The following is a 12,321-nucleotide window of genomic DNA, read 5'->3' on the forward strand; positions in this document are numbered from 1 at the left end:
CTCCGTGGAGCAGCCGCCCTCCTCCCTCCCATGTTCCCTCCTGCCTCCCGCCCTCTCTGCTTTCTCCTCTCTCCCAAGGTCCCAAGGTGGGGGGGGAGGGGGGGAAGGGGCCGCGGGTCAGACCTCACAGCGTCACCCTCGGAGCCACCTGTGACCTGGCGTCATGGCCCAGCCTCGGGACGCTGGCGGCTGCGGGTGGGACTGGGTGGGGGGCTGGGGGCGCCTGGAGCGCCGAGGGGGGCTGTGGCCTCGCTCCCACAGCTCCCAATCCGCCAGCTGCCCCAAGGCCCCCCTTTAAGCCGCGGCCTCCTCCCCCCACCCCTCCCCACCGGTGGCTTTGGCAGCGGCCTCTGCCCGGACCCCTTTAAAAAACTCCTTTCAATGTGCCCCCCTCGGCCTGGGAGCTCCTGCTCCTGCTCCTGCTCCTGCTCCTGCTCCTGACCTGCATGGGGCCGAGCTGCAGGGGGGGCGGCACCATGCGCGGCCTGACCCCTCTCAGCTCCTGGTCTCCCCGGGGGGTGGGAGAGATGGTCCCTGCTGACGGGAGGCTGACGGGGAGGGGACAGAAGGGACCCGGGACACCAGAGGCGAGTGTAGTAAAGGCGGGAGGGGGCGGTAGGTGCTGAGTATGTGGGGTCCACTGGGCCGTGACCCTACCAGGCCGCAGCCCCCACGGTCCTTCCTCTGCCCCAGGCCCCTGCCCAAAGCCTCTCGGGGGCTCCGGAAGACCCCGTGCACCTGTCAGCCCCTGGGGGTGGGGTCGGCGGGATGAGCCCCAGCCCTTAGCTCTGCCCTCCGTGTTCTTCAGCTCCCGGCAGCCCCACGTCTCCCCACCTCTAGCCCTGCCCCGTCCCTGAGCCTCAGACACCCCAGCCCCCAGCGCCTGAGCATCCGGGTGCCTGAGCGTCCCCGGGTCCTGACCGTCCCCAGGTGCCTGAGCGTCCCCGGGTGCCGTCAAGCACGCAGGATGCCCCTTGCTTCCTTCTGAGCCTCCGAACCCCTCCTCGTCCTCCTCCAACCTCATCCACTGGGTGAGGTACCCCCGTCCCTGGCACTCGGGGTGCCTTGGCCGTGGGTGGGTGCCCTGGGCAGGGAGGGACGCGGTGAAAGGCGAGGGCTGAGTGTGCTCCGTGCCTGCGTCAGCTGCGTGACTCTGGGCAAGTTCCTAACCTCGCTGAGCCTCATGTGGGGCACGAGGACTGTGTCCCCCCAGGGCTGTGGACCCCGTGGACGGGGAGAGGCTTAGCTGGTGCCCGGAGCTCGCACGGAGGAACGGGGAGCTGCTGTTACGCCACAGGCCGCGGCGGCTGCACTTTCTGCCTTTGCCTTCCCTTGGGCCTCGGCTCCGGGGCCCCTTGCCTGGGCGCGACCCTGCGGAGGCCCCACTCGCGCCGCGGAGGTGAGGTGCTGATGTGCCGCCTCAGGTCCAGGGGAGGCCCGTGGCCCAGCTCCGCTCCCGGCTCAGGGCCCGTGGGCACCGCGACCCCGTGTGCCTTCCTCTGAGCTCGGTCCCAAGAGCGGTCTTCGGGGGGCGGGTCTGGCCTCGAGCCCCGGGCCCCCCTCCTGCTGTCCCAGCGCCTCCGCCTCCGGCTTCCCAGGGTCTGGGCTCCTGCTCCGGCCGCGCAGGTGGGGGCCTCCCGGGGCCCAGAGAGGTGGCCCGTCCCACTGCGCCTTGCAGCCCACCTCTGCTCCCCAGCGGACCCCTACGTCCGGGCCTCGGTTCCGGGTCTGCGGACCCACGGGGGCCGGTGGCGGGGCCTGAAGCTCAGGAGGCAGCCGGCTGCCAGCCCCGGGGGCTCAGCCAAGGGCCACAGCGCTTCCTGGAGGGCGTGTGCCTAAGTGTCCCCTCCCTGCGCTGAGCTTGCCTGGGGGGACAACTGAGGTCCAGCTGCCGCTGCTTGTGGCGCTAAGAGCAGCGGGGTGGGGGCGAGGGTGAGGGTCAGGGTGGGGGCGGGGGTGGGGGCGAGGGTGAGGGTGGGGGCGAGGGTGGGGGTGAGGGGTGAGGGGTCCCAGGCTGTGGTGGGTGGAGTCTGTGTCCAGGTGGCATGAGGAAGACAGGGCACAGGCGTCTTGCCACGTGGGCCGGGAGGGGGCGGCCTGGGGGGTGAGGACGTGCAGGGAGGTGCACAGTTCATGCCTTTGTTCAGTTATTCGCCTGTTTGCGTCTAGGGCAGTTTGCTCTCCACCCGTCCTCTGCCGCTCCATTCCCTCCCTCCCTCTGTCCCTCCCTCTGTCCCTCCCTCTGTCCCTCCCCCTCCCTCGCCCTCCCTCCCCGCTCTCCTTCCATCCCTCTATCCCTCCCTCCCTCCCTGTCTCTCTCCCCTCCTCCACCCCTGTGTCCCCCTCCCTCCCTCCCTCCCTCCCCCCATAGGACCACCCTTGAAGGTAGGGAATGTCACCCCTGTTGAAGGGAGGACAAAGCGGGGCCCCAGGACAGTGACACTCCTGCTGCCTGTAGTGGGGCGGTGGTGCCTGGGGACTTTGCCCTGCGAGGACCTGGACCGGCCCCCCCTCCCCAGAGGCAGCAGTCGCCTGCTCCGTCCTTGCCCCAGGCCCTGGCTCCGGGCCCCGCCGGCCCTCCCTGGCTGCTGGCTGACCTCTCTGCTTGCTCAGATGAACAGACCCTGGTGCAGCCTGAGCTCAAGATGCGCCGGAATTGCAGGACGTGGTGTGTGCCCAGGGGGGTGGGGGGGGGAGGGCCCCAGGGCAGCCGCGGGGAGCTGAGGGCGGACGACCACGCACCAGCCCGCGCAGGGACACGGCAGGCTGCCGGCACAGCACCTGCGGCAGCTCCAGTGAATTGGTAACAGGTTCGCTGGCGGCACCTGCTTTACCTGCCAGACGGATGCTCCCCGACGGGGCCATGAGGCCGGAGCCGTCACCCCGATACAAAGGCGAGACGAATGCCCTCTCTAGGTTTCTCGTTCCACTAGGAGGATGAGATCCTAACTCACTTTGGAGCCAGTGATGCTTATTTTATTTATGATAGTCACAGAGAGAGAGAGAGGCAGAGACACAGGCAGAGGGAGAAGCAGGCTCCATGCACCGGGAGCCTGATGTGGGATTCGATCCCGGGTCTCCAGGATCGCGCCCTGGGCCAAAGGCAGGCGCCAAACCGCTGCGGCACCCAGGGATCCCCGGTGATGCTTGTTTATACCGTGCGGGGTGCGGCCCTCGAGAGCCCCTGCCCGGTGCGCCCGGCTGCCCAGGCCTCATCCCCTCCCCGGCCTTCCCCGGCCACTGCTCAAGTCACATCTACCCTGTGACGCTGACACCTGGCCCGGCCCCGTGGTCGGGGGGACGCGGAGGTGGGTGCTCTCGCGCCTCGGCCACTGAACGCGTGGCGGCCGGGAAGCTGGGTGCCGTGGGAACCGGCGGCGTGGACCGCAGTCCCCTGGGTCTGCGTCTCGGCCCGTGAACGTGCCTGTGACTCCGGGTTTACCTTCCAGGCTTCCCAAGTGGTCTGCGTGGAGTGTAGACGCAGCGCCCAGTCCCCGGGCACACCCGGCCCCTCGGGGAGCCCCGGCCTGACTGTATGCAGCGACCTTGGCGGGCACGCGGCGCCCGGGCAGCCATCGAAGTGGCGAGTGGGCTGCCTGCCGGGCGCCCGTCCCTCGGCTCCGCGGTTCAAATTCTGTCGCCGCCACAGGCCGGTCTCCAAATACAGTCCTGCTCCGACGACTTGCACGCGCGAGCCCTCCGGGAGGACACACGTCAGCCTGTGATGAGCAGCAACCTCGAGAGCTCTAAATGGAAAGTGCCCCTCGTTGGCGGGAGGAAGCACCAACTTGGTAAGGCGGGTGGTCCCCGGTCCCTGGCCGATACGTTCAGGGCACCAACAGCAAAGCGCTGTGATACGTGGTGACAAGATTATGCGACGGCTCGTATGAAAATGCAGACAAGGGAAAACGGCGGGAGAAACCTGAAAACGGGGCGTGGTGGCCGACCCCACGAGATTCCAGAACGGGGCGTGCAGTGGCCACAATTGAAATAATATGATCCTGGATGGAGGCCGAGAGAGTCCGGAAACAGACTTCAGAATGTGAAGGGTTTTGGGTTCGACGGGACGGCGTTTCGCTACGAGTGGAAAAGGCGGGAGGATGGTCTGCGGTCGCCCGGCTGGTCCCTCGTGGTTGGGATGAGCAAGCGGCGTCCGTACTCCACCCGTCGTGCAAAAATAAGTCGCCGTCTCATGAGGACGTGAGTGTGAATTATGAAACCACGCGGTAAAAGAAGCGGGCGAGGGTGAAGGTAAAAGGGCGTCGGAGCGACGAGGGTTCGAGACCCCGCATGAAACCGCGGAGCCGAAGACCGACAAGCCGCTACCGACCATTCAACAAGTACTTCTGCATGGCGAGGAGCCCGGGTAAGCAAAGTGGGAAAAGGTACTCGCGCCACACGACGGAGCGTCTCCTCATTAATAAAAAACACTTAGAAATCCTGATGCAAGAGCAAAAGGGAAAAATGGGCAAAGGGCTTACGCGGACCCTTTCCCGGATAAAAAGGAATAAATGTCTGCAAAGATGCTCCATCCACCCCACTCGTAATGACAGAAACAGAATCTAAAGTGAAAGCGAATTCGCTGTTTACGGTGGTGACGGTCCCCGGGCACAAGAACGGGGAGCCCGGCAGCGCGCGTGTCGCCGTAGCGGATGGTGGTGCCTTGACGTGGGGGGCGGGGGGGGGGCTCACCGATATTTAACACGCCCGCGACTCTCTTTGCAGGCATCTACTAGAAATTACCTCGATTTTGTGCCTCGGAGGCGACTATGATGTCGTCCCTGCGCCGTGACTTGCCTCCTTCGTCTGCAACATGGGAGGGGGGCAGCCTGCCTGGCCCTCCCGGGACGCGGCGTCCTAAGAAACCTCGGGTTCTCGAGACTTGTATTTCAGAAGCTTTTTTTTTTTTTTTGATAAGAGGAGGAAGAAAAAAGGGAGGAAGGCCAACATTTAAGGCCCCCAGTTAGTTATTTTCTTGGAGGTGGGGGGTATAGAGAGCCCTCGGGGGCATGGTCGTGGCGCCTCCCCTAACAGCTTGGTTGGCCAACCCGGGCAAAGGGAGTCTGCACCGCTCATTGTATTACGTGGGGATCGATGGGTTTTCACCATCGAAATAAAGGGGGGTCCCCAACGTGGGCCCAAGCACGGGAGAAACGATTCCCAGGCCACCCGCTCAACGTGGGTGTCCTTCGCCCTAGTCCACCCTGCGGCGGGATGAGCACGTTGTCCCCTGCGTCCCCTAAGTGACACCAGCTCCGGATCCATCTGCGTTAGAGCGTCTCGTGCAGGAGGGGAAGCGTCCTCAGTCCGGAGCTTCGGCGTCTGGTCTCCGCGGGGTGAAGGCCCGGAGCCCTAGGACCTCAGCGCCCGGGGTGCAGGCGCACGCGGCCCACCCTTCTCCTCGCTCTTCCCCTCCAGCCCAGCTGCTCCCGCGTCCCCGTGGGCCGCCACCACGCCGCCGTCCTTGCAACGTTTCCCGGTTCGGAAAATACATCCGGGGAACCTGTGGCCTGGAGGGAGGTGGGCTTGCGCGGGCTCAGCACTGGGAAGGGGGTGGGGGGAGAAGTCAGCGCTCTGGGGCTCGGGGGTCGCGTCCGACTGGGGGGAGGAGGATGCTCGGAGCACAGGAGCCGTGAAGGACCCGCCGTCCCCTCTCCCCAGCAGCGGGGCAGAGGCGGTTTGTGCTCTGACGTCAGGGGCTCCCAGGAGGGGACGCGGGGAGGCCGCCCACGCTGGCCACACAGGCAGAGCGCGTCAGTGCACTGGCAGGTGCACAGGCCCCCGACCCCGGGGCCGGGCCCACGTCCACGGCCGGCCGTGCCTGTGAGTCCCGGGGGCGGCCGAGCTTTCCGTCGCCGGTGAACCTGGCTCGGTTTTCAGCTTCAGTGGGTTTAGTCAAAGGCCATTCCGAGAAGTGGCCAGGACCCTGGGGACCCGCTGACCAGGACAGTGGCCTCAGAGGGGGCGGGGCAGCCCCCAGGCCACGGGAAGCCGGCTGCGGCATAACCACGCTGCGGTCTGTGCGGCCGGGGCCCCCGGGACTCTGCAGGGGACCCAGGAGCCGGGGGGAGCTGCCGTCCGCTGACCCGGCCTCCCTGCCCCGGCGTGGAGGGGTTCAGGGAGCAGCCTGGGCCCCGGCCCGGGACAGGACCGCTAACCTGCGGACGCCCGCAGCCTGGACTCCGGGGCACCTTGGGACGTCTCAGTCCTTCCTCTTCCGAGGCCGCAGCGCGGGGCTGTCCCAGGGGCTGTCCCAGGGGCTCTCCCAGGGGCTCCCGGGCCGAGAGCAGTCGGGGTCTCGGGGGGGCTCCCTCCAGGCAGACACTGGCCCCAATGAGCCCGGGGCCGGGCACGTCCGCCCCGAGTGCCCGAGAGCTGGTGCCAAAGGCGAGGAAACGGACCCGGCGGGCGGAAGTGGCTGGCAGCGAAGCTCTGTGTCCGAAGCATTAGTCCACCTCTGAATGCTCCGGGGGTTTCTAAGAGAAGGACTTCTACAGAGCAGCCGTCACCCACCCACGCACCATTAGCAAGGGGCCTTTAACTACGAGACGCCCACGGTGTCCGCATTGCCCGCCCGCCGCTGCTTTGGGCTTGGGCCCGGGACCCCGCATCGCCATAGGTTGGCGCATGGCTCGGCTCTGACCTATCGACCTCCCCCCACCTCTTTTCTCTCTTTGCAAGACCTCGTTGATGGGAACCAGCTAACTCGTCCTGCGAGATTTCCCACACTCAGGATTTCACCGGCCCCGGAGCAGAAATTTGAACCCAGATGCGTTTCCAGAACGTATGTGCTTTTGAGGACACGGGCTGTGCCCTTTATGGGGTCTCTTCTCCGTAGCAGCCGGTCGTCCTCAAAAGGCAGTCGGTCGTGAGGCTCACCCGCGTGAACCCCACCGTGTCAGGGTGACACCCCCGGTCCCTCGGAGCTGAGGCCCGACGGGACACCGGCCCCTTCCCTGGCGTTGCCAGTCCTTCCTGGCTGCGGCGGTGGGCCCGGCCGGCGGCCCCCTCTCTGTTCCAGAGCACGCAGGGCACAAGGCTCGTCCGGCCTGGGGCCACCCGCACCCGCACCCGCACCTGCTGACGCACCTGCTGGCTGCCCCGCCTCCAGGAGGGGAGCCCCCACCCCCTCGCAGCCCCAGGTGCTTGCCTTGGTCAATCACATCAGCATCAGGAGACCCCGGGGGCACCAGGGGCCAGGAGGCGTCCCCCGCCGCGGCGCCCCGTCTTCCCCCTCCGTGGTCACACCCCTGCCCTCCCGGTCTACACGGTGCGGGGTCTGGGGCTGGTCTCCGCTTTGAGCTCCCTCTCCGGGGCGCCAACTGCTCGCTACTTTGCCCTGAAAGTTACCCACTGGGCTCAACGTGCAGGGTGCGGCCTGAGCGGACCCCCCCCCGCAGGTGCCCTTCCCGTCCCCTGGGTGCGGCCTGAGCGGACCCCCCCCCCCGCAGGTGCCCTTCCCGTCCCCTGGGTGCGGCCTGAGCGGACCCCCCCCCCCCCCGCAGGTGCCCTTCCCGTCCCCTTCTCTGTCACTGGCCGCGCGGTCAGTGATGACGCCAGGCGATCGGGCCCGTCAACTCCAGTCTGGATTTGGCAGATCTGAGCCCATCACCCGGGGCCGGGGGCTGGGGGGCCCAGCGGCCACACCGAGCTCTCAGGGGCCCCCCTTCATGAGGCGGCTCCTGGTGACCCTCCTGCCCCCGCCCGGCCCAGCCCTGGGGGGCACGTTGTCCCCTCGTCCAGCGCGCGCCCCGAGCCCGGCGGGGTCTGAACGTGGCTCGCACCCGGTCTGCCTCCAGCTCCCAGAACAGCCGCCATCCAGCCCGACGCTCCACACCTCTGGGGTCACGGAAGCGGGTGATCTCGGCCCGGCTGTTATTAGCCTCTGTTCACTCATTCATTCACTCACTCATTCATTCATCCAGAAACACAGCCCAGGCCCCTCTCCGTCCTGGGTGGGTGCTGTGCTCTGGGACACCGCGGCCCCCACAGATGCTGACGGCCGGAGGCGCTCAGGCCGGCGGGGGGGGCGATGAGCCCCGACGCCCAGGCCCCGCAGTGCGACGGGTGCTACGATATGGGGGGGACAGGATGCTTTGGGATGTAGGCCAGGGTCAGGGAAGACTTCCCGGAGGAAGAGCACCTCGGATGAGCTTTGGAGGGTGGTTGGGGTCTGGCTGGCTCTATGGGTCTGCTGCGCGGCCCTAAAGCACCTTGCACGGTGGCTTCTGCACCCCCAGTTTACTGCCCCAAATGAAGGCTGCAGCCGCGTTGGTCCCCCCGGGGGCCGTGAGGGAGCGGCTGCTGGATGCCTGTCCCCGCTGCTGGTGGTTGGCCGTGGTCTTTACGTGCCCTGGCTCGCGGAAGCGTCACCTTGATCCCTACCTCCTTCCTCACGCGGCCTCCTTGGCGTGTAAGGACAGCAGTCATGTAGGATCGGAGGCCACCTCGAGGACCTCACGTAGACGCGGTCACCCCCGTGGCACCCCATCTCCAAATAAGGTACATTTGCAGGTAGGACTTCATCACATGAATTTTGAGGGGACACACGTCGGGTGAGGGCAAATGCTGCGGGCTGAGGGCGAGGGCAGAGGGAAGGGGGGGCTTCGGGGGGGGGGCACATGCGCAACGTCCGGAGGCAAGAGGGGAAGCACAGGCTCCAGGAGCAAAGGCTGTGGGGTCCGGCTGGGCGGGAGTGGGGTCAGACGGGGAGGCGGGGGCCGGGCTGCAGAAGTTGGCGGGGTCCGGTCTGGGGGCATCCCAGAGGCACGGAGAGGAGCCTGCGGCTCATCCGGCAGCCGTGGGGAATGTCACGCAGGACGGGGTGTGACACGCACAGAACTGTGTGGCCGTGGGGGCGGGGCGGGGGTCCAGGCTGGCAGGGAGGCAGGGGTGAGGGGGACAAGCAGACGGATCCCGGAGAGGGAGCTTCCGTGGGGCTTCCCGGTGGGCTGGCTGGGAAGGGGTGGGACGAGGGCGCTCCAGGGCGGTTTCCTGGTTTCCGTGTCGTCGGGGCGCTGGGGTCTCCCGGGCTCAGGTTCCGTGTGCGGTGACGACGGAGGCTCGCTAGGCAGTGGGTCCTCAGTGGCTGTCGTCCCGGCCCTGTGGCACGTTGGACCCCTGCTCCCTGCGGGGACCCTGATGCGGGACTCGACCCCGGGACCCCAGGGTTGTGCCCTGGGCTCTCAGGTGAGGTCGCTTCGACTCCAGCCAGCTGGGTGCGTGCTTGTTGGGTGAATGAATGAATGAGTGAGTGAGTGAGTGAATGAATGGAAAGTTGGAGGGACTGGAAAGGAGGGAGGAATGAGGCTACACAGTCGTCCAGGGAATGAAGGAGGTGGTGGGCCAGACCTTCCTGGGGGCCGGGGCCGTGCGGGCCTCCCCCCAGCTCCCTCTCCCCGTGCTGAGCTCACAGGGCCCGACCTGCTCTGCGCCGACGGCGGAGGCGGCCCAGGCTCCGGGTTCCCCTGTGGGTGTGCGAGTGCCGGGCCCTCCCTCCGGCGCCCCTGCCTCTCAAGCCACCGAGGCCCGGGTCGCTGGTGGGCCCCTTCCCCGAGGACCGGTCAGCCCCGTGGGTGCCTTTGCCCACAGTGTCTCCATCTACTCTCAAGTGTTGTGCTGGTTCTTTCTGCCTTGACCCCCCCCCCGGGGGGGAGGTAGGGGGCGTGGGGGGTGCGGGGGGGGGGGTTGCGGGGGGGGGGCGCCGGGCCCAGCTTCCCGGAGACAAAGGGCCTCGCTCACAGCCCGCTCCGTTCCCACCCACCACCAACACTCTGTGCTGAGCCGCCTCGAACTCGGGACACGGAGCAACTCCCCCAACTCTGTTCCTTAGTATTTTGCGGCGGGTTCCTGCCTCTGGCTTCACGCGAGAAATTAGTCTGTACTCTTTTCTGATTTATTTTTCAGGTTTTGGTATCAAGATAACGCTGGCTCCACGAGAAGACTTTATATTGCCTTGGAGAGTGTGTCCCCTACGTCCTGCACGGACGTCATCGGTGAAGCCTCTTGGGCAGCCCTGGCGTTTTCCTTTGTGGGAAGGTTTCCGTCATGAATTTTTTTTTTTTCTGGTTAGCTATTAGATCGGATTATCTGTCCTCTTGCTTCAATTTTAGCAGATTGTGTTTTCCTAGGGTTTGTTCATTTCAATTACATTTTCAGACTTATTGGCAAAAAGTTGCTCCTGATAGGACGCTGCAGTGACGTTCCCCTCGTCGTGACAGATGTTGGGGGTTGGTTGTTCACACACTTTCTGACTCTTTGATCGGTTTTGCCCGGCACTTATCAATACTATTAGTATCGCAAGAACCAACTTTTGCCTTTGTTCATCAACTCTATTGTACTCTGTTTTCTGTCTCATTGATTTCTGCCCATTATTTCCTTTCTCCCATTTCCTTCTGTTTTCTTTTGCTGTCTTTCCTCGCTTCTTGAGATGGAGGCTTAGATCTTTGATTCTTTTTTTAAGATTTTATTTTCTTATTCATGAGAGATACAGAGTGATCTTTGATTTTGAGACACGTCCTTTTCTAGTAGATGCGACGGGGACTAGCATTTTGCCTCTGCACACGGTTTTAGCTGCAACCCTGATGGTTCTGGAAGGCCGTGTCCTCATTGTCATTCAGTTGAAAAGTGCTAATTTCTGGTGCTACTTTTTCTTTGGCCCAAGAGTCATTTAAAACATACATTTCTTGACTTCAAAAGGTAGAGACTTTTCTAGTAATCTTTTTGTTTTGGTATGAATTTGTAGCAGACTCGCACCTTTTTTCCTGCAGGATCTCAATTCTTGAAATTTGGTTGAGATTTGCATTAGTTTAGCCCAGCATGTGGTTAGTTCTGGCAAATCAGAAAGATCAACCTTCTGCTTTGTTTTTGTCGATGATCTCCATTGTGCTTTGCTCACTCTTGCTCCCTGCTTCTCCCTTTATCTTGATCTCAGTCACTTAATTCTCACGGGGGCTCTTCCAGGGTTCCTCCTAAAGCCCCCCTTCTCCAGGTAAAGGAACTAAAGAATCATAGTATGTTGGTTAAGAGCAAGGTTTGAAGCGTGACTCCCCCGCTTATTGGCTGTTTGATCTCCAGAAAGCTGCTTAGCCTTTTCTGTCCTAATTTCCTCATTTGTAGAATCAGGATAATAACGGCGCCCACCGTGCAGGGTGGCAGAGAACAAATGAGCCAAAGCGTAGGAAGTGGCTAGAAGGGTGCTTGTTATATTGTGAGGGCTGCAAACATGTTTCTTTTTTTTTAAATTTTTATTTATTTATGATAGTCACACAGAGAGAGAGAAAGATAGAGAGGCAGAGACATAGGCAGAGAGAGAAGCAGGCTCCATGCACTGGGAGCCCGACGTGGGATTCAATCCCGGGTCTCCAGGATCGTGCCCTGGGCCAAAGGCAGGCGCCAAACCGCTGCGCCACCCAGGGATCCCCTGCAAACATGTTTCTTAAAGACGTAAACGGTTAAGGGCCAGAGAGGGGAGGTTTCCTGACTAAGCTGATGCAGCTCATGCCACATAGCAGGTTAGAGGAAAAATCAGAAAGTCACACCCAGCTCTCTGGGGCTTTAGATGTACTTCTGTCATTGCATCAGCTGCCTCCCAGGTGTGACCCCAAACCAGTGACCGGTTCAGAGGTGGCAGGTAGGTATCTTCCTACCTGCCATTGATAACGGCCTCGGGTTTGAGTAGGATCCCGAGCTCAGTAGGAAGTGTGCGCTGTGACCGGTGGTATGGGTGGAGGTGCAGCCACCAGCAACAGGAACCGACTATCCCTGGTCTAAGCCAACGGCCACCTCCTCCTGGAGATATTTTTAACCACTTATCACCCAGTGAGCTGTTCTTTCCTTGGAGCTCTTGGAGTCTTGACATCACCACTGCACCTGGAGTTTGACTTCAGTCTCTTGTCTCTTAAGAGTTTGACTTCACGAGGCATAGCTCTCGGGGACTTCTGTGCAGGCGGGGAGACCCCGAGCAAGGCTGGAGTCTCGTCATGACTCTCTGTGCCTGCTCTGGCGGCATTGCTGTCGCTCCTCTGACCCGACCACCTGTGGATGCAGAGAATTCCTCGTTGGCTGAGCACGTGTGGTTTCTTGCTTTACAAAAACCCGAAGGCAAAGACCGTACCTTGTTCTCCTCTGTGTCTGTCTCGGTCTCAGCACCGCTCTGGGCACCCAACACATGCTTACTGAATTCCATTGCATGGACTTGACTCTTATTTTGATGGATGCAATGTGTGAAGGTGTCGTCCCAGAACGTCCAGGTGGGCTTATCACACGTGGGTAGCTGGAGTCTGGACAAAACTGGTGTCTCCATGTGAAGACTCAGGAGAC

Source organism: Vulpes lagopus, chromosome 7 (genome assembly GCF_018345385.1).
Source record: "Vulpes lagopus strain Blue_001 chromosome 7, ASM1834538v1, whole genome shotgun sequence".
NCBI classification, from domain to species: Eukaryota; Metazoa; Chordata; class Mammalia; order Carnivora; family Canidae; genus Vulpes; species Vulpes lagopus.